The 24,249-nt window shown below is 47.4% G+C and overlaps 1 long non-coding RNA gene across 1 annotated transcript; it reads right to left on the bottom strand.

The window, feature by feature from the left end:
• Positions 1-658: 658 nt before the first annotated feature.
• LOC117065625 lies at positions 659-22,422 on the bottom strand. Its single transcript, XR_004430005.1, has 2 exons — positions 22,319-22,422; positions 659-944 (listed from the first exon to the last, which is right to left on the bottom strand). It is a non-coding gene; the product is annotated as an uncharacterized LOC117065625 (long non-coding RNA).
• Between the last annotated feature and the right edge of the window lie 1,827 nt (positions 22,423-24,249).

Raw genomic sequence — 24,249 nt, forward strand, 5'->3', positions numbered from 1 at the left:
CCCTGTGCCAGGCACCTAGCGCAGTGAACAAGAGAGATGAGGTTTCTGCTCTTGTGGAGACTGTTTTCTAGTAGCAGAGAGAGACAATAAACAAGAGAATATTGACTGTGTCAAGTGATGAAAAGCAATATAAAGAAACATCATGTGGGGCAAGAGGTACAGCACGGAGGGGAGATGCTATTTTTTAAAGGGGAGTCAGGGAAGTCCTATATGACAGGGTGACGTTTGGGCAGGAGCTGAACAGAGTGAGGAAGAGAGCCACAGAGCTATCTTGAGGAAGAGAGTTCCACACAACAGGCAACTCAAAGGCCCTGAGATGGCAGCAAGGAAAACGCTGTTGTGGGTTTTTGAGAGTGCAGATCCTGATACTCGATGAGGCCCAGAGAGAGGAAGAGGCGTGTCTGGGGTCTCTTCCTCTTAGGGTTGTTTAATATGGATCTATGAGCTTTGCATTTGCTGCTGAAAAATCCCTAAGCCAGAGGGAACCTCAGAACTAGAGGGCCTAGGGTGGCAGGGAGAGAAGGGAAGAATCCTGAGGGATCAACAACTCTAGCCCCACTTCTTCTGGGGCTCTCTGGTAGGAGGAGTTTGTTAGATGAAAACCGTTAAAATCCATGAAAAGGGAAAGGTGAAAAAAAAAATCAAAGCCAACTCCAGCTTAGCAGAACACTGCCTGGTATTTATTCATTAGAAACTCTAAACACAGAACAGACTCTCCAGGAGAACTAGAAAGCTTCTTTCAGGTGGAGAAGAGAACAAAATGCAAAGGCCAGAATGTACCTGCTGTATGGGTCTCGTTTTGTGGGGTGCTTACTCTCCTGTGGTTCTTGCCACTTTGATCCAATGGAATCCTTTGCGAAAGGATGAGTTTTCAAACACAGACCTCAAGTCCCAACTGAGGCAACCTTGGATAACTTGATCTCTGAGCCTCTGTTTTTCTTCACCTTTGAAAGAGAGATACTTAAAGCCACAATTGGATTATGTTAGGATGACTATTATCGAAAAGACAAGAGATAACAGCTGTTGAAGAGAATGTGGAGAAAAGGGAACTGTCAGACACTGTCGGTGGAAATGTAAATTAGTACAGCCATTACGGAAAACAGTATGGAGGTTCCCCAAAAAATAAAAAATAGAACTACCATATGCTCCAGCAATCCCACCACTGGGTATACATCCAAAGGAAACGAAATCAGTATGTCAAAGAGATACCTGCATGCCCGTGTTTACTGCATTATTCGCAATAGCCAGGATACGGAATTACCCTAAATGTCCATCAGCAGATGAATGAATAAAGAAAATATGGCCTATATACACAAGAGAATATCATTCAGCCTTAAAAGGTGGGTAAACTTTGTCAATTGTGACAGCATGTATGAACCTGGAGGACATTATGTTAAGTGAAATAAGACAAATACATAAGGACAAATACTGCAAATACTTTTTTAGAATCCACATATACTCACTTCTGTGTGAATTCTAAAAAGGTTAAACTCATAGAAACAGTGAATAGAATGATGGTTACCAGTGGCTGGGGTGAGGGTGGGGATTGGGGAGATGGTCAAAGAATACAAAATTTCCATTTGGAGTTGAAAAATTCCTAAGCCAGAGGGAACATCAGGAACACAGGGCTTGGGGTAGGAAGGACGGAAAGTAGGAATTCTGAGGGATCAACAAATCCAGCCCCACTTCTGGCGCTCTCTGTTTGGAAGGGAAGTAAGTTCAAGAGATCTATTGGTACAACATGGTAACTATAATTAATAAATGCATTGTATATTGTACTTGAAAATTTGCTAAGAGAATACATTTTAGATGTTGTCATCACAAAAAAATAAGCATGTAGGGGCCAGGCATGGTGGTTCATGCCTGTAATATCAGATCTTTGGGAGACCAAGGCAGGAGGATTGCTTGAAGCCAGAAGTTTGAGACCAGCTTTGTTGTAACATATCGAGATCCTATCTCTACAAAACATTTAAAAATTAGCCAGGGGTGGGGTTTGCATCTGTAATCCTAGCTACTCAGGAGGCTGAGGTGGGAGGATTGCTTGAGCCCAGGAGTTTGAGGCTGCAGTGAACAATGATCACACCACTGCACTCCAGGCTGGGTGACAGAGCAAGACCCTACCTCTAAAATATAAAAAAAAAATAATTTTGAAAAGGCATATGAGTTAATGGATGTGTTAAATGGCTTGGTTTAGCCATTCCACAATGCATACATTATCAATACATTATGTTGCACATCATAAATATATACAAATTTTGTCAATTTAAAATACAAATAAGCAAATATTTTTTTAAAAAAAGAGAGAGAGAGAAAGATACTAACTGAACCCACCTCAGATAGTGTTCTGAAGGTAGAACTAGATGGTGCCTGTTGAACATTCAGCACATCCATGGCACCTAGTAGTTGCTAAATAAATGCTAGCTGTTGCTATTTTATAACTATCATTCTTGTTATGTTAAGCAGATTGAAACAGACCTGCTGTGATAGATGTGAGAGGAGCCCCAGAGACCCATCCCCTATGCATCGTCCCTTTGTCGGTGAAATCCTCGGCCTCCCTAGGGCACAGTTTGAAGACAACTATGAGTCCAAGCTCTGTTTAATAAAGACGAGAGAACTATTCCCAGAGAAGGGAAGGGGTCACTTTAAGTTGCATAGCATGTTGGTGGCAGAATTGGAACCAGAACCCAGGCTCCCCATCCTGGGGTTTTGCCACTGGCCATGCTGTTCTCCCAACCCCAGCTCCGCTGTCAACCTGTAGGATCCTCAGGAACCCACAAGGCCAAGGTCTTCTGCATTAGTCAAGAGGAGAGTGCAGGGAGAAAGAACTGGTTTCAGGATGAGACCTGCCCTCAGTACAGCCTCTGCTTGCATTGAGGGGCAAGGCTGAGCCTATCTAAGCCTCAGTTTCCCCATTTGTGAAATGGGGCTAGTAACACCTTCCCGGAGGATTTCATGAACACATGCATGGATGGCATTTGGCATGGTGCCAATCATGCAGAAGGTCGCTAATGGGTGATGGTTGTTACCATGACAGTAGGTGCTCAAAAAATCTGTGTAGAATGTAGGAATTCTTTTCTGTATGTGTGCTGACCCTCACTCGTGCCCCAGGAGCCTTTTGTGGGAAGGTCCCTTAACACACACACGTGCACACACACACACACACACACATACACACACATGGGTCTTTGTGACATTCCTTCTCTTTTTGCAGTGATTTGCAGCAAAGCTGAAGCAGCAACTTGAGCACCATTAAAATAATAACAGATGTGACCTCCTTCAGAGTTGAAGAGGGGGCAGAGGGTGGATGTGAAGTGGTCAGAAGAGTATTGACAGTGAAAACACCAGGTAGAAAGTGTCCTGCACATTCTATAAAAACATACATCTCCCGATCTTTTGTGCTCTGCCACTGACATGTTGGGGTAACTACTCTGGGACCCCTTCTTGTCTCTATCCAAGACACAATAAGCGGCCTTCCCAGGATCCAGCAGACCCTGTGGCCAACAGCAAAAGGAATACTGTTCCTCTTAACTGCTGAAACAGAAGCTTCTCCTTGTTCCCTTCCGTGAGCCCATCAGTCTCACGTGGCCACTCCCAACCAGGTTCTGCCTCTAACTCAGGCACCTGCAGGAGGTGGGGTGGCTACAGTCAGGCCACATACCCAGGCTCTGGAGAGGGGATGCCTGTGTTGGAGTCCTGCCCTGGCCCACTGCTGGTTGTATGTAATGTTGAGCAAATCATGGGACCTGACAAAGGCTTGGTCTCTTCAGGCGTAAACAAGGGAACATAATCATTCCCTCATTTATGTTATGAGGGTCAGAACTAAGAAGAAGGGCACAAAGTGGTGGGCACAGTGGCTTGCATGTGAGTCCCCGCGAGGTAGCTGCTGTGATGAAGATGACAATCCAGGGACCTCAGCCCCTACTCCTTTGGTATTATATGGGAGGGCCAAGCAGGGGGCCCAGTGAGACAGCCCCGAGCAAATCCCCTCATTTAATGGAGACTCCACCCATCCATCCGGGAACGGAGACTAGCCCCTGCTTTCCTACCTCCCTGATCTAACCGTCTGCTGAGCTCTCACCAGCTGCCCTGAAGATGGTGAGGTTGGAACTATGGAGAGCTTGCAGAGGCGCATGCAGCTGCTCACAGCTGACATTTATTGAACATTTATTGGGTGCCAGGCCCTGTGGTGAGCACTTGGCAGGCATTATCGCTTTTAAGCTTGCTTACAGCAACCTTATAATTATCCTCATTTTGTAGATGAGATAACTGAGACTCAGAGAGGTTATTTAACTCCTGAGATCACACAGCTAGTATGAGCCAAGCCAGGATAAAACTCCGATCACCTGTGTGTCCAACAGTTCCCCTGGCCTGCTCCCCATGCCCATGGGTTAGAAAGAGCAATTGTGAAGGCGGAGGATGATATGATCCCGCCCCCATATCAGGGATCACATAACCTCAGATCCTCTCCTGCCAGCAAACACAGATTCTCAGCATAGGTTTCATTTCCAGTCTTCCCTCTCATTCCCATTTCCTCCAGCCTGGCCCAGCCCAGCCCAGCCCAGCCATCTGTCTGTCCTCTCCCCTCTGAGTAGAACAGCTTAGGACAAAGCCAGGCAGGCAGGCAGGTTGCTGCAGGTGGGAGCTGTGCTCTGGCAGTGGGGCAAGACAGGCTTTCTGCTGTCTGATGCATCCAGTCCTGCTGCTGAGCTGGCTGAACCTAACTGCAGAGCCAAGGCACGAAAGAGGTCAGGGATGATTTGGGAGCACCCTGAGTAACCCAAGGTACATACTAATGAGATGCAAATGAGCCTCTGCCGGTGGGCTGCAGGCCAAGTCCCTGTGTTCAACATTCAAGCCCCCTGGGTTCCGTCCACACATACCAATTTTTCTTAGCCAAGGCAACTGCTCCACCCAGCCATCAGCAGACACAAAAAACAGAGTGGCTGGGCCCGTCTGTGTTCTCATCTACAAAGCTGGCCAGTGGATTGAACTGGTGATTCCTACCATTAGGAATTCCCTGAGGGGATGGGAGTGAAGGTTAAAAATATAGATATTCCCAGCCTCACCCCAGATCTACTGAATCAAAATCCTTAGGGGTGGGGCTCAGAAATAGATGGTTAACAAGTTCCCTGGGTGATTTTGGTATGACCGGTGTTCAAGAACTGCTGAACAAGGGAACCATCTCTTTCTTTAGGATCTTATGCTTTACCATGCCTCTTTTCAAAGTTGATATCCCAAATGTGGCCTGATCCTACGCCCTGGCAGAGAGGGGATGGAGGACATCAGGAAAAGAGTGCAGTCTTTAGAAATTGTTCAGGCTAGAGAAGTGATTCTCAAATGTCACTGTGTTAAAAATCGCAACCTCTTCCTCCAAAAGCCTGTTTCAGGAGGGCTGCCGTGGAACTCAAAGTGGGGCTCATATTTCCGCTGTAGGTGGTCTGCTGACTGTTGGTGTGGGGAACACTGGCCCTCAAGCAAAGTGGACACAACGTTACCGCTAAAGTCAAACAGAAGAGCAGACAGGAGAGGGAACGCAACAGATCTGAGTTTCATGCCTAACTTTATCACCTGGAAGTCTCTGAGCATACACATGTCACTGTCTGCACAGGCCTCCGTTCATCAGCATCTCCAACCCCAGGGGCAGCTGTTCATCTTCCTGAGGTCTTTCGATCTCCTAGATAGAGACTGAACCCTGGGGAGCCATGTTCTACCTGTAATAAATAGAACTTAACCTGAAAATAAGAGAGTTCCATTCACATATGCACAGCTCATGACCCAGCAGTTCCACTTCTAGGTCAACAGAAGTGTGAACATATGTTCACCAAAAGATTCATCACAAGACTATGCAAAGCAGCACTAGCTATAGCAGCCCCAAATTGGAAACAAACCAAATGGCTATCAAGAGCAGAATGGACAAGTATATTTCAGTACAGTCACATAATGGAACACTACACAGCAAAGAAAATGAACTACTGTTCTAGGCACAATAGAGATGAATCCCACTCACAAAATATGGGGCAAAAGAAGCCATATCTTAAAAAGTACATACTGTGGTAGTCCATGTTTATAAAGTTTAAAAACAGGCAAAACAAATCTATAGATTAGATTATTAGAGTCACTCTCATGTGGGGGGGAAGTGGTGAGTGACTGAAAAGGGTACAAAGAAGGTTTCTGGAATAGTAGTAATATTCTATTTATTAATCTGGGAGCTGGTTAGTTTCTGGAAAATTCATTGAGCTGTACCCTTGTGATTTGTGCGCTTTTATGTATGCATATTATACTTCATTAAAAAGTTTTTTTTTAGGGGCCAGGCATGGTGGCTTGTGCCAGTAAATCCAGCACCTTGGGAAGCCAAGGTGGGTGGATCAATTGAGGACAGCAGTTCAAGACCAGCCTGGCCAACATGATGAAATCCCGTCTCTAGTAAAAATAAAAAAATTAGCTGGGTGTGATGACATACACATGTAATCCCAGCTACTTGGGAGACTGAGGCACAAGAATCACTTGAGCCTGGGAGGCAGAGGTTGTGGTGAGCTGAGATGGTACTACTGCACTCCAGCCTGGGTGATGGAGTGAGGCTCTGCCTCAAAAAAAAAAAAAAAAAAAGTTTTTTTTAAACACTAGTAAATGACTTCAAAGAAGACTTTAATTAAAAAAGAAGAAGACATTAAAATAATAAAAGCATTTGGACTACCTGCAAATTGCATGGGATTTCACAGCTATGGGATCTTGGACCCTTCCTGCCCTAGGAACCAGGAAGGAGACAGCTCTCAGAAACCAAGAAGCTCAGGAACCATGCCAGGGCATACCAGGGCTGTGGAAAACTGACACCTCAACGGTTCCCTTACCCTCCCCTGCCCGGCCTGCCCTCCCAGAACCACGAGGACAATGGCAAGCCCACTTTCCACAGGGTTCCCAGGCTTAGCTGGGTTCCAGCTCATTGGGGTTTGCTTCCTGCAGCATTTTTCTGTTCTTGGAGCAATTTTCTGGTCCATTTTCTTATTTAATTCCTTCAAAGACCCTATGAAGGAAGCAAGGAGTATTTCTATTTTGTAGATGGGGAAGTCAAGGCCAGGAGATGGGAGCTCAAAAGGCTTGTCCAAGGTCATATACTGCTAGCAAGTGGCCTGGTCAAGACTCAAACACAAAACTTCAGATGCCAGATTCAGCACTCCCTTGGCTCCACCACATACGGTCTCTGCCCAGTATAATAGTAATGTTGATTATAGCACCTAGCACTTAGTGAGCGCTTGTACTGTGGATGTCTCAGTGCCTTTCAGCAACCCACAGAGGCAGGTACTATCCTTTCATCTATCTCCATTTCACAAATGAAAAAACTGAGGGTCAGAAAGGCCACGTGATTTGTTCAAGGTCAATGGCCAGTGTGGATCACGGATTGGAACAAATGATCTATCTGACTTGAGTCCAAACTCTGAACCGCTAGTCCAATGGCTACCAAGCCCAGTTAGACCTCACCTGGAGCCTCCTTGGAGCTTAAAAATATATATAGATTCCCGTCCTTCACCCTCACACTCCTCCATCTAACTTTGTAGACTTAGGATGGGGCTAAGTAATTTGTGTTTTTTAAAAAACAGCCCTAGACATTTGGGAAACTTGCCTCTAAATTAGGCTGCCTCTGAAATATGACAGTAAAAATTAAAAACTTAAGGTAAAGTTTAATTTAGCAACTTCCAAGTTAACTCACTGGACCGCTCTAATAATTGGAGTTCTCCTAACAACAGTAAGTAGCCCCTAAAGAAGGAGTGACATGGCCATCCTCAGAGGCATTGAGAATAGCCTGGCCATCTGAATAACAGTCACTCAACAGGGGCCAGTGACTGGCAAGGGGCACCAGGGGGGTTTCAGGGGGCCGGGAACATCTGGTTTTTGCTCCAGTTACTGGTTAGCCACCATCTGAGTTCACTTTATAAAAACTTATCAGCTGTGGCCAGGCTCCTGCCTATAATCCCAGCACTTTGGGAGGCCGAAGCAGGTTGGATCACTTGAGGTCAGGAGTTCGAGACCAGCCTGACCAACATGGTGAAACCCCATCTCTGCTAAAAATACAAAATTAGCCGGGCGTGGTGGCACATGCCTGTAATCCCAGCTACTTGGGAGGCTGAGTCAGCAGAATCACTTGAACCCAGGAAGTGGAGGTTGCAGTGAGCTGAGACTGCATCATTGCACTCCAGCCTGGGCAACAGAGCAAGACTCCATCTCAAGGAAAAAAAAAAAAATTATCAGCCATAACTTACAATTTATGCACTCTGTTTTTGAATTTGTCATATACTACCAGGACAGAGTAGAGAGTGTGTACCAGGGATCCAACAGGGTTCTCTAATATATGCTTCCAAGAGTTTGAGCTTCTAGGAATTTTTCAAGATGCTATAATTCTCTGAGTCAATTTCCAAGACTTCAGGAGCCCCTAAATCTATAATAGTAACTAACATTTAGAGAGTTCTTAGCTTGTGCCGACTATGCTAAGCACTCTACATGCATCAACTCTCAGCAGCTCTGGGCGATAGACAGCATTATACAACTCTCAGAAAGGTGGAATCATGCATTAAGGTAACAGAGATGGAAAGTGTTAAGGCCAGGACTGGAACTCCAGCACCCCAGCTCCAGAGCCCACGTGCCGTACTGATAGCGATCTCTACCGCTTCCTCAGGCTAAGCTTCCAAGGGTCCAAAATGAGACGTTTTGCACCATTGAGCCTTGCATTTGATGGGAAGACCCTGAGGGGAGAGGATGCTGCAGGGACAGGCAGCAGCTCTGACACTGGACACGTGAGCACATGCAGGCCAACACGTGCACACATGCTGACGTTACCGCACCACTGGCTTGTTCCATCCTGCTTGGCTTGTGCCCAGGCCAACTGCTGCGGGCACTGGAGCCAAATGGGAACCAGAGAATTCTCGTCTGTGAGCTCCCTGCCCCCAGCCAGCAGAAGGATAGATGGCATTTTCCTGTTGCCTCAGGTGGTCTTGCAGGGGCCGCCCAGGAACGGAAAAAGGAGCAAGGGAGGATTTCTCTCTTTTGCAGACTCACACTGGAAAATGCTTATGACATCGCCCCTTTCCGGAAGAGATGGATTTCAGAAGATAATTTGTTAATCAATGGGTAGTGGTGGAATATCAGGCACTGTGATCGGCCAAGGGGGAGAAAATAGGATATCTTAGCCTTCTAATCTGACTCCTTTCCTTGAATTGGTGTTCCACCTCACGGGCAGATAGGTCTACCTAGCCAAAGCACTCTAACTTAAACTCCTTTAACGATCCTCCAATGTTTATAAAATAAAAGCCATGCTCCTGAAAATACTTTCTGAATTCTTTCTGTTTTAAAGAGATACATGGAAATATTTTCAGGTGCAATCATATATCTGGGATTTTTGCTTCAAGATCATGTAATAGGGGAAGAGTTGGAGGAGGTATAAAGGAAACCTAATTGTTGACCAGGCACAGTGGCTCAGGCTGGGCGCAGTGGCCCACGCTTGTAATCCCGGCACTTTGGGAGATCGAGGCAGGCAGATCACTTGAGGTCAGGAGTTCAAGACGAGCCTGGGGCAACATGGTGAAACCCTATCTCTACTAAAACTACAAAAATTAGCTGGGTATGATGTCACACGCCTATAGTCCCAGCTACACAGGAGGCTGAGGCACAAGAATCACTTGAGCCCAGGAGGTGGAGGTTGCAGTGAGCCAAGATCATGTCACAGCTCTCCAACCTGGGCAATAGAATGAGGCTCCATCTCCAAAAAAAAAAAAAAAAAACAACCCATGCCCCAAAATAACATAGTTGTTGAAGCTGAGTGATAGGCTTCTTTACACCATTCTGTTTACTTCTGTGTATAATTTTCCTCCAATAATACATTATATATATGTGACATTTTTTTGAAAATGCCATGCTCCTTGGCCTGACACATACAAAAAAGGTAGGTTGGGGCCTTCAATGATCTGGCCCCAACCTATCTCTCGGACCATGTCTCCAGATGTTCCCCACCCAGTTTATAGGTTCCTGTACACATCTGCTGTTTTCTTTAACTGCTGTGCCTTTCCATATGTTATTTTCCCTCTGTTAAATGCCTTTCCCACTTTTCTTTCCTTATTTAACTCTCATTCAGCCTTTAAAACTGGTGTTCAGTGCCAACTCCTCCAAGAACTTCATTGAATTTATAACCCAACTACCGTCACTCCTCTGGGTCCCCATGCCAGCCTGAGTTTTACCGCCTACCTCGAGATATTAAACCACCCATTTACGGGCCTGTCTCTACCAACTGTGAGTGTTTGGGGGCCTGACACATTGTAACTGCTCATTAAGTGTCTATTAAGAACAGAACTGTGTCACTTACAGGGATTAGCTTAACTTTTCTGAGTCTCTATTCATGGTCTCCACACTGAAAACCATGACAAGAAGAAGCAGTAGAGGGTGATGTGGGCAGTAGTGCAGAGTAGAAGAGAAGGAGTTTGTGAAAGGGCCTAACCTGGTGACCTGCACATAGAGGGTCTAAGTCATTGAGAATTCTCACAAATAGGTCACTGTTGACTGCATGCCCACCCAGGCAAACTGGCTATGTGACTCTAGGCAAGTAGTTCAAAAGCTATGGTTCCATCTGTAAAATGGGAGCAATGATTCTTCAAGGGAGACTTCAGAGAATTCCTAAGGCTTCTTCGAGTTGTACAGTTACAGCTATCTGTTGACCCACTGGCAATAGTGATGGAGTGGTGTGTGTGTGTGAGTGTATATGTGGGTGTTGGTGCATGTTGACAGAGAGGAGTCTGATTGATGATGTTTTTGTCCCCTGGAAGGCAGCTGACAATCTAGAGATCAACCTCATTGCTGATCCCACATTGCCTCTGGAGGATGTGGGAGCCAACTGGCCTTCAAGACTGACCTGCCACTTACATAAGAAACAGGAACACCTCCTGAACTGGGCTAGGCAGAGAAAAGCAGAGGCAAGTCCAAGTTCTGCGTAGTGGTCTGGTTTTCCCCACTGCTGTGTGACCTCAGTCAAGTTACCAGACTTCCCTAGTGAGGCCTCACCATTACCAACTGTCTGACTCAGTGATCTCTAAGGGCCTTCCACTGGACTCTATCTATGAATGGATTGGGGCTAATAGTTAGTCCTCCAGTAAGCAGCAGTTCTCATCTATGATTTCAAAATGAAGATTCATTCATTCATTCAGCAGATAGGCAATGAGCTTTTCTTATGTGCCAGGCACTGTGCTGGACTCAGGCACCCGGGCAGTGAGCAAGACAGACCCATGGCTTATCTTAGTAGGAGAACCAACATAAAAAAAGTTACACAAAGAATTAATAATTATAATTGTGATCATTCTCAGGAAGGAACACTTCAGGGTGCTGTGAGATGATATTCACTCCAGGAGGAAGAGAGAAGAATCAATTCTTTGATGACTGTGAACATAATAAATAAGGTCCTACACATTTCCTGCATTACCTTCCACGCACCCCCTCATTTCTCACATCAACAATTCTCTGAGGAAAGAACCATGATGATCTCCATTTTTCAAATGAGGAGCTTGAGGTTTTTAGAGAAGTTGAGGTCCAGGTCACTTGGCTAATAATATCCTGGAGTTGGACCCACACTTTACTTTGTAAACCTGTCTAGAAACCTCCATCATGAATGTGAGTGTTAGTACTATCAGTCCTAGAAATACTAGTGTTGAGGCTCTGAGCTAGCTCAGTTTGCACTCTAGGAGCCCAGGGATCATAGGAGGCTTCATCCCCACTCAAAATGAATCCAAAAGACAGGGATTATCCAGGGGGTGCAAGCAGGTCCCCAACTGTACCAACTCCATCTCCCCCCAGACACACACAGACTGTCTCTAAAACTTAGCGCCTACCTGACAGCCTCTCCCACCTGGCCTTAACTGGTGAGCACCAGGCCAGTGCCACAGCCTGTCATAAAGCATCTAGAAGGAGAACTTACAGGCCAAGGTGAGTTCAGTTGCACTTAGGTTAGAGTATGCCGGAAGCTGAGCATCAGGCGAGCTGACATCATGGATTCAGCATCTTCCTGCAAGAAGTCTAACATGTACTCTATGGAGAGCCCTGGGGGAAGACCCTCGTTTGCCTCTTACAGGGACATGGAACATTGAGCCTCTCAAGGTTCTTCAACAGCAAGATGGAGACAATCACTCCTGCTCTGTCTATCCAACAGAATAGATTCAGAAGGGATCTTGGCCGGGTGTGGTGGCTCATGCCTGTAACGCCAGCACTTTAGGGGGCCAAGGTGGAAGAATTGTTTGAGCCCAAGAGTTCAAGACCAACCTGGGCAACATAGTGAGACCACGTCTCTACAAAAAAACATTGTTTTTTAATTAGCCAGGTGTGGTGGTGTTTGTCTGTGATCCTAGCTACTCAGCAGGCTGCTGTGGGAGGATTGCTTGGGCCCAGGAGGTGGAAGCTAGAGTAAGCCATGATAATACCAGTGCACTCCAGCCTGAGTGACAGAGAGAGACCCTGTCTCAAAATAAATAAATATTTAATAAATAAATAAAGGGAGGAGGGGATCTTAACAAACATCCAACTGCCTTTATTTTATATGTTCAGACATAGGCCCAGAGAGGTAAGAAACTGTCCTAGGCCACACAGCCTGTGAGTCACAGAGACATGATTAATGAAATTCTCTTTCCACTCTGCCACACTGCCTGGATTTGAAACCTCAAAAATTTCAAAAGACCATGCATGCTCAGCATAGTCCCCAGAGCACAGGAAGCATTCAGTGAGCATAAGCTGTAATAATTCTTAATAGGGTCCTGCAAGCAAGGCATGTTCACCTGTCCAGTCTCTGCTCCCACCTGTAAAGCAGGGGCTGAAGGACTACAAGTACCTACTTCCTAGCCTACTTCTCCACCTCCCCTGAGTCCAGGCACCAGCTCCAGATTAAGGCTGGGCACAGAGGCAGCCTTTCTGAGCCCTTGGCAAACTTCTGCACTGCCTCACTGCTCCCCATGCTGGGGCAAATGGCACTGCACCCGCTCTGAGAACTGAACTCTAGCCTAGTGGTTCTGCTCAGCGTTCCACTCTGGCTCTCCTGCCTCCAGAGATATGCATCAGATTTCTGCTTTCCCCAAGACAGGGGAGCAGGGCTGTTCCCACCCCAACAATTCCAGTGCTATCTTAGGTGCCACTCAGACTCACGGTCTTTCACAGCCGTTAGAGACTATGCATGCCCCCATTCTACAGTCAGGGAAGCCGAGGTCCTAATCTCAGCAGCCACCGGAGAACCAGAGCTGACCAGACTATCTGACTCTCCCTTAGTCGCCGGGTAGATTTGTCTGTGATAAGGTTCCTGTGCCCACCTGGACACACACAAGAAGCCAGCAACTCTCAATTCCTGGCCCTGGCACTTCCTCCTAAAACTACAGAGGAAATCTCCTCCATGTCCTCTTAAAGGCTCATCTCCAGAAAGTCCAAGTGGGGGATTTGATTCTTCCAGGACAAGAATCCAACTTTCCACGTGTGCAAATATGACCTTCCTCCTCCATAAGATCACAGTCTGAGCCTTGCCCATTGCTGGGCCCCAATCCCCAGCCGCGGACTGGCTACCTCACTGGCTTCTTTCAGTGTACCTAGATGATCCAGGCCCAGATGTCCCTGTCTTCCCTCTCTGTGCCTGTTCCAGCCATCTCCTGGTTCCTTCTCTACCTTCCAGGAGTCCCCAGCTACAGCCTGCTTTGGAACCAGACTTGAGAATGGATTAACTTTGCCCACCACCCCCCCGCCACCCACATCTTCCCATCCTCCAGCAATTCTTACCTGTGCCCCAGAGCAGGCTGCTGGGCTGGCGCCCCTCTCACGAGGGCCAGGCTGACAGGCTCCAGAGGGAGGTGCAGAGACTCGGAGCAGGAAGGCGCGCAGCCCGCAGCCGGAGAGGCTGCTGAGAAAGTTGGAGTAGGTGTGTCCCAGCCCAGGAGGAGGAGGAGGAAAAAGGAGGTGGGAGAATTGAGGCGGATCATCCCCTCCTGCCAGCTCTCTGTCTCACGGAGAGGGAGGGAGGAAGCCAACTGGTTTGTGGCCCAGAACTCACGGTGGGGAATCGAGTCATGGAAAATGAAAGGAGCTGAGAAATCAGGCCCATCTCCACTTCCCTTCTTGGTTTCACCGAGGGATAAACTGAGGCCCTGGACAGTTAGTTATTGCCTCGGGTCACACAGTCACACAGAGACCACGGGGGAACTAGAAAAGTCACTTGGCTCTCAGAACAGTGTTCTCTCCACTCCTCCCCGCTTCAGATCTGAGACTGACAACCACAGCACCCCCTTCCCCAAGGCTTGGGAGCCAGACAGATCTGGTTCGAAACTCTGGCACTGCCACCTACCAGCTCAGTAAGCTTGGGTGAGTTACCTAGTCTGAGCCTCAGTTTCCTTTTTTGAAAAGATGGGGATAATAATAGTTCCTACCTCATAAGGTTGTTATGAGAATTAAATGAGATAAAGGTTGCTAAGAAACCAGTAAGGACTTAGCTGAGAAAGTCCCCCATAAAAGGTAATTCTTATTCTTATTGTTTTCAGCTGTGACTTCCCCCATACCTGACTTAACCTCTCTACGTTTGGGCTCCCCCATCTATAAAATGGGGGTAACAAGAATACCTCCTTCATAAGATTGTACAGATTCATGAGACCGATTTTGTGTGCATCACAAAGCACAGTGAGTGACGGCTCACTGGGGTGCAGGACGCCTCGGCTTCGATGCATTTTGTGAGGTGCCTCTCTGTTCTGGCTCCCCAGATGATTCCACTGTGCACCCTGTGTTGAGAACCAGTGTTTTAAGGGAAAGCAAGAAGAGTTAGACAAGAATCAGCACTCGTCTCCCCTGCTGCCATGGTTTTAGTTATAGAACACATTTGTTTGCTTGTTTTGTGTGTTCATGCAGAGGTGAGGCCCATGTCTACCTTTTCCCAGACACTGTACTAGGCCCTGGGGACACAGAGGTAAATGAAATAGCTCTTGCCCCATAAAGCCAAAAGCAACTCTGCAACCATTCTGTCCAATCCCTTCCCTCCCCCCAGGTCTTGAAGCCCCTCTGCAACATTCCTGGCAAATAAATGAGTCTTTGCTTGCATACCTCTAATTACAAGGAGCTTATCACCTCTCCCAGCAATCAGTTTGAACTCTTAGCAATTCTAGTTGTTCAGCTGAGCAGCAACTCTTTCACCTGGTTAATAAATAAGAATTATTCCTATTGTTGTTAATGCTATTATTATTATAAGCTATGTGTCTCAAGGCAAATGACTTAAATTTGCTAAGTCTCTGTCTCCGCATTTGTTAAATGGGGTCACAACTGCGCTGGGACCACTCAGAACAGATCTGTTTCCCCTGCCATGTGACAAAACTAAAGCCTGGTTCTATGGCTAGGACTTAGGTATCTAGAAGTTTAGGCTGTACCCTACGAATTAGTGAAACCTTGAAGGTTCTGGTCTTGTTGCTTATACAGGAGCAACGAGGCTTTTTGCTGTTTCCTGGCTCTCAGTGAGATGTTTATGCAGCTGCTGCAGTCACTGTGAGTTGTGCCTTCAGGGACCTGTCACCAGCATCCCGGATGACCACAGGCATCATGCAGGCTGCTATGGTGTGTTGCTCAAGATGTCCAGAGGGATTCCCCACGAGTAGGAGTTTCTGAGGCTTCCCTCCGACAAGCTGCCTCCACCCCAGATGAGAGGCCCAGGGAGTTGCAGCGTGAAGGGAGCTACTGTGATCGGCTCCCAGGGAGCCTGTGATCAAGGCTAACCTGAGCAATTATCCACTTGGCTGATTGCCACCCAGGCCTCCAAGTTTGGTCCGATTAGGCATTAACCAGAGAGGGGGTGGCAGGGCAACCCCACGGGCCCTTTGATTAGTCATGTGCAGAGTGGCAGGCGACTGTCTTCCCCCGGGGGCCCTCACTGGGGCCAAGGCTGGGCTCCAGCCTGTCCAGCGCAGGGACTGTCTGCAGCCTATTGCAGGAGGGGGAGATGGGCATCAGGATGGATTTCGGAGCCTCATAAGGCTGCTGGTGTCCATCCCCTTCTCCCCAGCTCCCTTACCACTCTCCTGAGCCACTCCTGGTCCTTCTCCCTGCTGGCCCCAGCACCTTTCTGGTGGGTCTTCAGGCTTCCAGTCTCCCGTGCACCAGGGAAATGGACTCCTAGTGCCCTCCAAGCATGCTCAGAAACTTCTCATTCCCTGATATCTGAAATTCTCTCTCTTCCTCCTGAAATTGTACCTCTCTGTCTTGGTATAGCTCATATTCCACTCCCCTTTGTGAGCACATCCTGACCAAGCCACTGACCTGAGCAAGAAGTAATAATAATAATAATAGGCTGGGCGCGGTGACTCACGCCTATAATCCCAACACTTTGGGAGGCCGAGGCGGGTGGATCACAAGGTCAGGAGATCGAGACCAGCCTGGCCAACATGGTGAAACCCCGTCTCTACTAAAAATACAGAAAATTAGCTGAGAGTGGTGGCACTTGCCTGTAATCCGAGCTACTCAGGAGGCTGAGGCAGGAGAATTGCTTGAACCCAGGAGGTGGAGGTTGCAGTGAGCCAAGATCACGCCACTGCACTCCAGCCTGGTGACAGAGCGAGACTCTGTCTCAAATAATAATAATAATAATAATAATAATAACATCTCATCTTTACATCAGCACTTTGCATGAATTATCTGATTTCTCTGAAATCCACAATGGATTAGGTGCTATTATCATTCTCTGTTTCAGGTGAAGAAACTGAAGCTCAGAAAAGCTTTAATTACTTGGCCAAGGTCACTGGTCTAGATTAAGCTAAGATCCAAGCTCCGGTCTGTCTGAAGCCCTTAACCCAGCATTTTGTGCACTGCCTGGGTCTCCCCTCTCCTCACAACCCTCTGGCAAGACCCCTTGTGTGACCCTGGCCTTGTGTGTACCTCTCTTCACTTTAACTCCTGCCCTACTCTATTTGAAGTTCCTCAGGGATGGGTCTATGTCTCACGCATTGGTTCTCAACCAAGGCTGCACATTGGCATCACCTGGGAAGCCCAGGCCCCAGATCCAAACCAATTATATCAGACTCCCTGTGGGTGGGACCCAGGCCTCAGTGTTCACAACTGATTCTGAATCCCCTTCCTGGACCTCAGGGTCCTTCTTTCAATAAAGGAGGTGTTGAACTCTGATCTTTAACATCCACCTCTAACATTCTAGAGTTCTAAAGTCTTTACAGGGGTGTTGTAGGCTTCTAAAGAAAGAACTAGAAGAGTCATGTCCATTTCCCCTACTTGCCTGGGGAAAGCTGTCTTCTTCCCTATGAACTGGGTGAGCTCTTTCTCTCTCCCTCCTGGGCTTTTCTTTCTAGAACAATATGGCTGCACTCACGGAATAAGCAGTGATGTAAATGAGGGGATGGAGCAGAGGACACTCTGACCAGGCAGCAGATTTCAGGGTGCTCATAAAGTCTGGAAGCATAGACAGTATTATTTGAATTTTTAAGACTGAACCCCCTTGACTCCTTCTGGGGCAGGCTAAGGGTTCAGATTTGTTCAGTGAAAATCAAACACAAATCGTCAGAGGAGGCATGTCACAGATGCATGCACAGGGCTGGCTGACCAACCGTCCCAGTTGGCCTGGGACTGAGGAGTTTCCCAGGATGCAGGACTTTTCAATAACTGTGACAGTCCCAAGAGAACCAGAATGGCTGGTCATCCTAGTGGAGGGAAATGCTGCATGACTGCACCGCATGCATCGCTTACATAGGGTAGGTGCCAAGTGAGTGTCGTCCACCTTAGAAGACCAGTAGCAAGAGAGGATTCAGCCCACTGGGGACAATTGGCTGATGGACTGGTTACATTGCGACACGTTCAGTGACAAGTGCAAACTGTTTTTCCAGGTTGAGGCCCCTTCCTTTACACTGCATTCTCCTTGGGGAAGGTCACAGAGCAGGATGAGAGTGGAGCTGGGAGACAGGAATAAAGTGGAGACCCTGAAGCCTGGTCTGTGGACAGGAAAGCCTCTAGAGGCCCGACTGTCAAAGGGACATGATGCCTTTAAGGAGGATGAAGTCATCCGGGGATGAGGCCCCCTGGCTCTGCAGCCAGGGCTGCTGCTGAAAAGGAGAAGCAGAAGGTGGAAGGTAGGAGGGCCGTGGGGGCCGGGCTTGGGATGGCAACTCTGTGGCTGACAGACGGAACTCAGCAGGAGTGGGAACGGCCAGCCCTGGTATTGCCTGGGGTGCCCGGGAATGTAATCAAACACTCAGCAGACCTGCTGGCCATAGGCATCTGGGTACCACCGGGCTCTCCAGCTCATCCTGACCCCCAGCCGGCAGTTCTGACAGGCTCCTACCAGTAGAAGCGTCCGGCCTTGTTGGCCAGGCCTGTGGGCATGAGCTCATCTGCTGCCAGCCCAGTCCTCAGTCGGCCTGGCCCAGGCTGCTGCTGGTGGGTGGGGCTCCAGGGTGAGTGCACTGGAGCTGGGCTGGCTGCTTCAATGGCCTTGGTTAGGTCTCCCCATTGGGACGCCTGGGAGGTGGCAGGACACTCTGAAGACTTGAAACAGAACCTCTGATGTTATCCCCACCATTCCCTGCCCTGAGACTTGCAGTTGTGATGTGGCCATGGCCCAGGGAACCAGTACCCCTTCCTTGTCCCCTTCTTCATAACCATGAACTATATTTCCAGCATCATCTCCATTTTTCCCCATTGCATAGTAATAACAACAACAATAATATTTGTAGTAATAATGACAATATTTGATCTAATGTATTATGTACCAGGCTGAGCATCATCTCATTTAATCCTGAAATTGATCTTCCCTATGAGGCCTTAGGTTGGTGCAAAAGTAATTGCGGCTGTTGCCATTGAAAATAATAATACTAGCCTGTAATCCCAGCACTTTGGGAGGCCGAGACGGGTGGATCACGAGGTCAGGAGATTGAGACCATCCTGGCTAACACGGTGAAATCCCGTCTCTACTAAAAAATACAAAAAACTAGCCGGGCGAGGTGGCGGGCGCCTGCAGTCCCAGCAACTCGGGAGGCTGAGGCAGGAGAATGGCGTAAACCCGGGAGGCGGAGCTTGCAGTGAGCTGAGATCCGGCCACTGCACTCCAGCCTGCACGACAGAGCGAGACTCCGTCTCAAAAAAAAAAGAAAAAAAAAGAAAATAATAACAATACTATTATTGTCATTCTCATTTTGCAGAGGATGGAACTCAGAGTCCGAGAGATTTAAGTGACTTGTCTAAGGTTATCATACCTTTAAATGGTAGAGCTAGGATTTGAACTAAGTCTATCTGGCTTCAAGATATATGCTCTTAGCTACCACTGTTAGGCTATAGTCCAACCAAATCACAGGATTTGGATTCACGGACATGGCACTTGCACTTGTGGATAGACCGACACTTGATTCCTACTCTGCTGTCTCTGTCTTGCAAATCTCAATCACTTTTGAATAAGGTTCCCCACATTTTCATTCTGCATTGGGACCTGCAGATTATGGAGCTAGTTCTGCAAATCAGCTAGCCTATGGGTCCCAAGCTACAGCCTATCACCCTCTAATGCCTATGCTGTCTCTCTCCCTAGACTGTCATTCCACTCACACCTGCCAGGTTCATCAGAAGATCGTCTGCTCAGGACCATCTCTATGAATTACTAGAGGTTCCCTGCCATTGTGGAGCATAGATTGCTCTGTTCAGGCCTCATAGTGAAATCAGGACAAGATATTCCTGTGTAGTCCTCATTCCCTTGCTGTGCTTGTCAGGGGAGTGGAGCACCGGGTAAAGTTTGAACTTGAAGTTTGGCAGATCTGGATTCAAACCCAGCTCTGCAGCTGTGTGGCCTTGGATAAGTAATTAAAACTCTCTGAGGAGTTTCCTCATCTGCCAAATAGAGATGATAACAGTTCTTATCTTGCAGGGGTTATCATGAGGATTACATAAGATGATGAATTTGTGGTAATACACTAAGCAGTGTGCCCAGGGCCAAAAAGTGGAAACTTCCTGGATCCGTTTGGTGTCTAACTTATCTGTAGATTTCCCGTAGCTCTTTGCATAGTGCTGATGAAATGTGATGGGGCAGAGGATTTATAGATGCAAAATTGCTTTGGAGGTGCCAAAATGCCACCTGTGTAGAGGAGTAGGACATGGTTTTATGTGAAGAAACTGAGGCCTAACAAGACTTCCCAGCCTGTTCAGAGCCCTACAGCCCTCCCTTGCCCACTCGGAGGCTTGGCTTCCGCAGGTCACCTCAAAGCCAGTAGAGCAGGGGCCCTCATGGGCAGGAGTCTGCTCTCTGCTGCCTGAATTCCTGAGGCAGCTCTGGCAGCTGTACTGGCCCTGTCTCCCTGGGCAGCCACATTCCAGACATTCTGCCCAGGTTAGGAAGAGGCTGGCCCTGAGGGGAGAGACCCTGGGGAGCCCTAACCTAGATAGAGACAGCAAGAAGAGAGGCAGGGGTCTCCTGAGGAGTGGGGATTACTGGGCCACTCCAAACTTTCCTCACAGGCCAGGCCTCAGTCCCACCCAACACCCACAATGCAGGGAGGATTGCTCAGGGAAAAGAGACTCAGTAGCCCAATGGTTCTCTAACTTCAGAGTCTGTAGGAATCATCCGTGGAGATGGGAGACGTGGAGTGTTTAAAAATGCACATTCCAGGATGCACCCCCATTATGAAGGGGCCCAGGATTCTGAATTTTATTAATTGACAAAAAGTATGTATTTATCATGTACAACATGTTATTTTGAAATGTGTTGTGTTTTTAATTGAGCCTCCAAGAGGATGCCAAACCAGGTTTGGGAGACTGATTCAATCCACTGTATGGATGAGGAAGCTGAGGGTAAGAGAGGGAACGAGATTGCCCCAGGTCACCCAGCAACAAGGTTGTCAGGGTAGAAGCTGTGTGGTTCTCTCTGAGCCACTGCCCCTGCCGGAAACAGGAAGGAGCCTCAGGAGGAGATCTGGGAATAGAGTAGCTCAAAAAAAGAGTTGAGAAGATGAGCAGTGTTTGTCTTCCCCTTCTTCCCCCTTCTTGCCCCATCATTATCCTTGTTCCCCCAGCCAGAAACTGCTAACTGGACTAAGTCAGCAGTGCACAGAGCCCTAGACCCCTCACACTCTGGTTGTGGACATCCATCACCCACCTCTCCTAGTGAGCTTCCTTTCTTGTCATTGAATGCAAGAGAACACACCACCTTGGAGTAAAACATCCTAGGATCAAACCCCATCTTAGTCACTACTATGCTGTGTGGTCTTGGGCAAGTTCCTTGTGATCTTGGACAAGTTCCTTACCCTCTCTGATCCTCAAATTGCCCTTTTTTATGATAAGAGGTTGGACTAGACCAGCTTTTCTTAAAGTGATCATCTCTACAAAAGCACTCCAAAGAAGCACCCAGAAACTTTGCCATTATGCAGATTCTTGGACCTCCAACCAGACAAAATAGGTGAAAATTTTTGAAGAAATCTGAACTTTAAAACAATTTATGTACACAAGTAATACATGATACCTTTTCCTAATAAAAATAATGAAACATTGCATTTAAGGCTAAAGCTCTCTCTGCCATCACTACCAATAACCTTTCTAAAGACAGCCAATATAATAATTTTGGTATGTAATCTTTCTAAATATTTACATTCATATATAAGTATACCAGTGGGAAATATACAGAAATGGGTTGGTTGTGGGAAGGGCGTTGCTGAATAACATCTTCTGTGTCATTTTGCAACTTTTTATTTTACTCAACAGTGTGTCTTAAGGTCTCTATCATGTAGTACACAGAGATCTATCCATGCTTTGAGCTTCCCAGGTTATTCTGGGGCTCATTCAAGTTTAAGAAGCACTGCTGTGCAGCCGTGCATGGTGGCTCACACCTGTAATCCCAGCACTTTGGGAGGCCAAGGCGGGCAGATCACGAGGTCAGCAGACTGAGACCATTCTGGCTAACACGGTGAAATCCTGTCTCTACTAAAAATACAAAAAATTAGCGGGGCATGGTGGTGGGCGCCTGTAGTCCCAGCTACTCGGGAGGCTGAGGCAGGAGAATGGTGTGAACCCAGGAGGCGGAGCTTGCAGTGAGCAGAGATCTGGCCACTTTGCACTCCAGCCTGGGCGACAGAGCCAGACTCCGTCTCAAAACAAACAAACAAAGAACCGCTGTGCTTGATAAACTGATATCTTTGGAGCCTCTGCTCTTAACATATGGGAGGGCAAAATCAGCAAGCTATTTCCCAAGAGTGAGGGAAAGCCTGGCCTGACTGGAGTATCCTTGACGCTTGGACATGGACTCCATGGCTCAGATATCCCCTGTCAAGGGTGTGGTTCCCCAAGATCCAGCTGGGGCACCTCTACTTACCTTCTTTTAGCACTCTCAGGACCACTCCTTCCATCTTTGCCAGTTCCTGATCGCCCTGATGTGATCCATGTAGGTGAGAGCTGACTCAGATTCTCTCTGCCACCCGGAAACTGGCTTCCTATGGCTCTCGATGGGGCCTGACTGGTTTGACTTGGTGAGGCAACTGTGGTTTCCCAATACCGCCTCTCTGGGGATCTTCAGGCACAGACGATCTGGCTCTGTGAGGACTTAGGAACTATCTGGGTGCAGAGAGGTGGTGTTCTCCTCGCTGTCATCAGGCTGTCCTTTTCTGGGTTTCCCTCCCTCCTCTGTAAAACGTTGTTTTCACTAATCTCTATGCCTAGCAAGAGCACCTAGCAAACATATGTAGGCAAGATTTGTTGAAAGAATAAAAGTTGTAAAGTTCCTTCCACCTCCTAAGGACTGTGAATTTAAGCCCTCTATTGCGAGCAAAATGCTTCCATTGTGTGTAGCCCTAGACTGGGAACTGAGGAAGGAATGAAACTCTTGAAAAGATACTGTCCTTGCCCTTGAGTTGCAAACAGTCTAGTTGGGGGTCCAGTCATCCACCCAATGAATATTTCCCTGGAGTCTGACATAGGGCAGGAATGGAGCCAGATCGTGGCAGTCAAGGAAGGACAAAGAGTCCACTGACAATCAGTCAATGAATGTGACCCAGGAGACAGCAGAGACCATAGTCACATGGACTAAGGGTCCTGCAAAAAGGCCAGAGGAGAAAGCATTCAGTGGAGGCTGGAGTAGTCAGGAAAGATGAGGTAGATGGAGCGTGGAGCCAGGAGATACAAGTAGAGACAGTGTATGGCACATGGCAGGTGCTGAGTAAATGTTTGCCAAATTGAATAGGCAGATTTTTATAGAGAATAGGTCATAATAAATGAATACACAGAAACAGATGAATGTATTAAGTAGATGACAGATATAAGCAGATGTGCGGATTCATGGACACAAGGATGGGTGGGTGGGTGGATGGATGGATGGATGGATGGATGGATGATGAACAAATTGATGGGCAAGCAAAGAGACAGATAATCTTGGTCCAGGTTCATCTGGTTTTGGGTCAGATATCCAAGTCTGAATTTGGACCTTCTGCTTACTGACTCTTACTGGCCATGTGATAATATGGATTTTGTGCTGAAAAACAGGGATAACCAGTCCAGCCTGCCACCCCAGGAAATTATGAGAATCACCTGAAATAGCAGATGGCAGGGAGTTCTGCACAAAGCTGTATGCCATTGTCAGAGGATAGTGGTTATAAACACATTTAAACAACATCTCAGTCCTAGATGCACATCAACAGGACAATGCAAGGGATTCAGAGCTGGTAATATGAAGCATGACTTTTAGAGGAATAGGATGTAGGAGCTGGAATTTATATTACACAACAGTAGGTCCTACTCCATCAAATAACAGTTGAGAAAGCTAAGGGCCTAATGTTTTGGAACTGCTTGAAGTCAGCATCTGGCTTACTCACTTTATCTTGCCATCCAAACCATGCCGTTCCTCCCTGATACCACACCTTCTGCTGAGATACTCAACGCTGGCTTCCCTCTTTAGAAACACTTTGATAAAACAGCTTCAGGGTTCATATCTAGAGCCCATCTATATTGGAATCGCTTGGATGCTGCTATTATTTAAATGTTTGTGTCCTCTCCAAAATTCTTGTTGAAACTTAATCCCCCATGCAACTGTACTAACAGATGGGGCCGTTAGGAGTTGATTAAGCCAAGAAGGTCCACCCTCATGAATGGGATTAGTGCCCTTGTGAAAGGACTGTAGGGAAATAGCTAGGCCCTTTTGCCCTTCCATCTCTTTTGCTATGTGAGGACACAGCGTTCATCCTCTCTGGAGGATGCAACAACAAGGCGTCATCTCAGAAGCAGAGACCTTGCCAGACCCTGAACTTGGCTGGC

This window comes from Trachypithecus francoisi, unplaced genomic scaffold, assembly GCF_009764315.1.
Source record: "Trachypithecus francoisi isolate TF-2019V2 unplaced genomic scaffold, Tfra_2.0 Lachesis_group2, whole genome shotgun sequence".
Classification (NCBI taxonomy): domain Eukaryota; kingdom Metazoa; phylum Chordata; class Mammalia; order Primates; family Cercopithecidae; genus Trachypithecus; species Trachypithecus francoisi.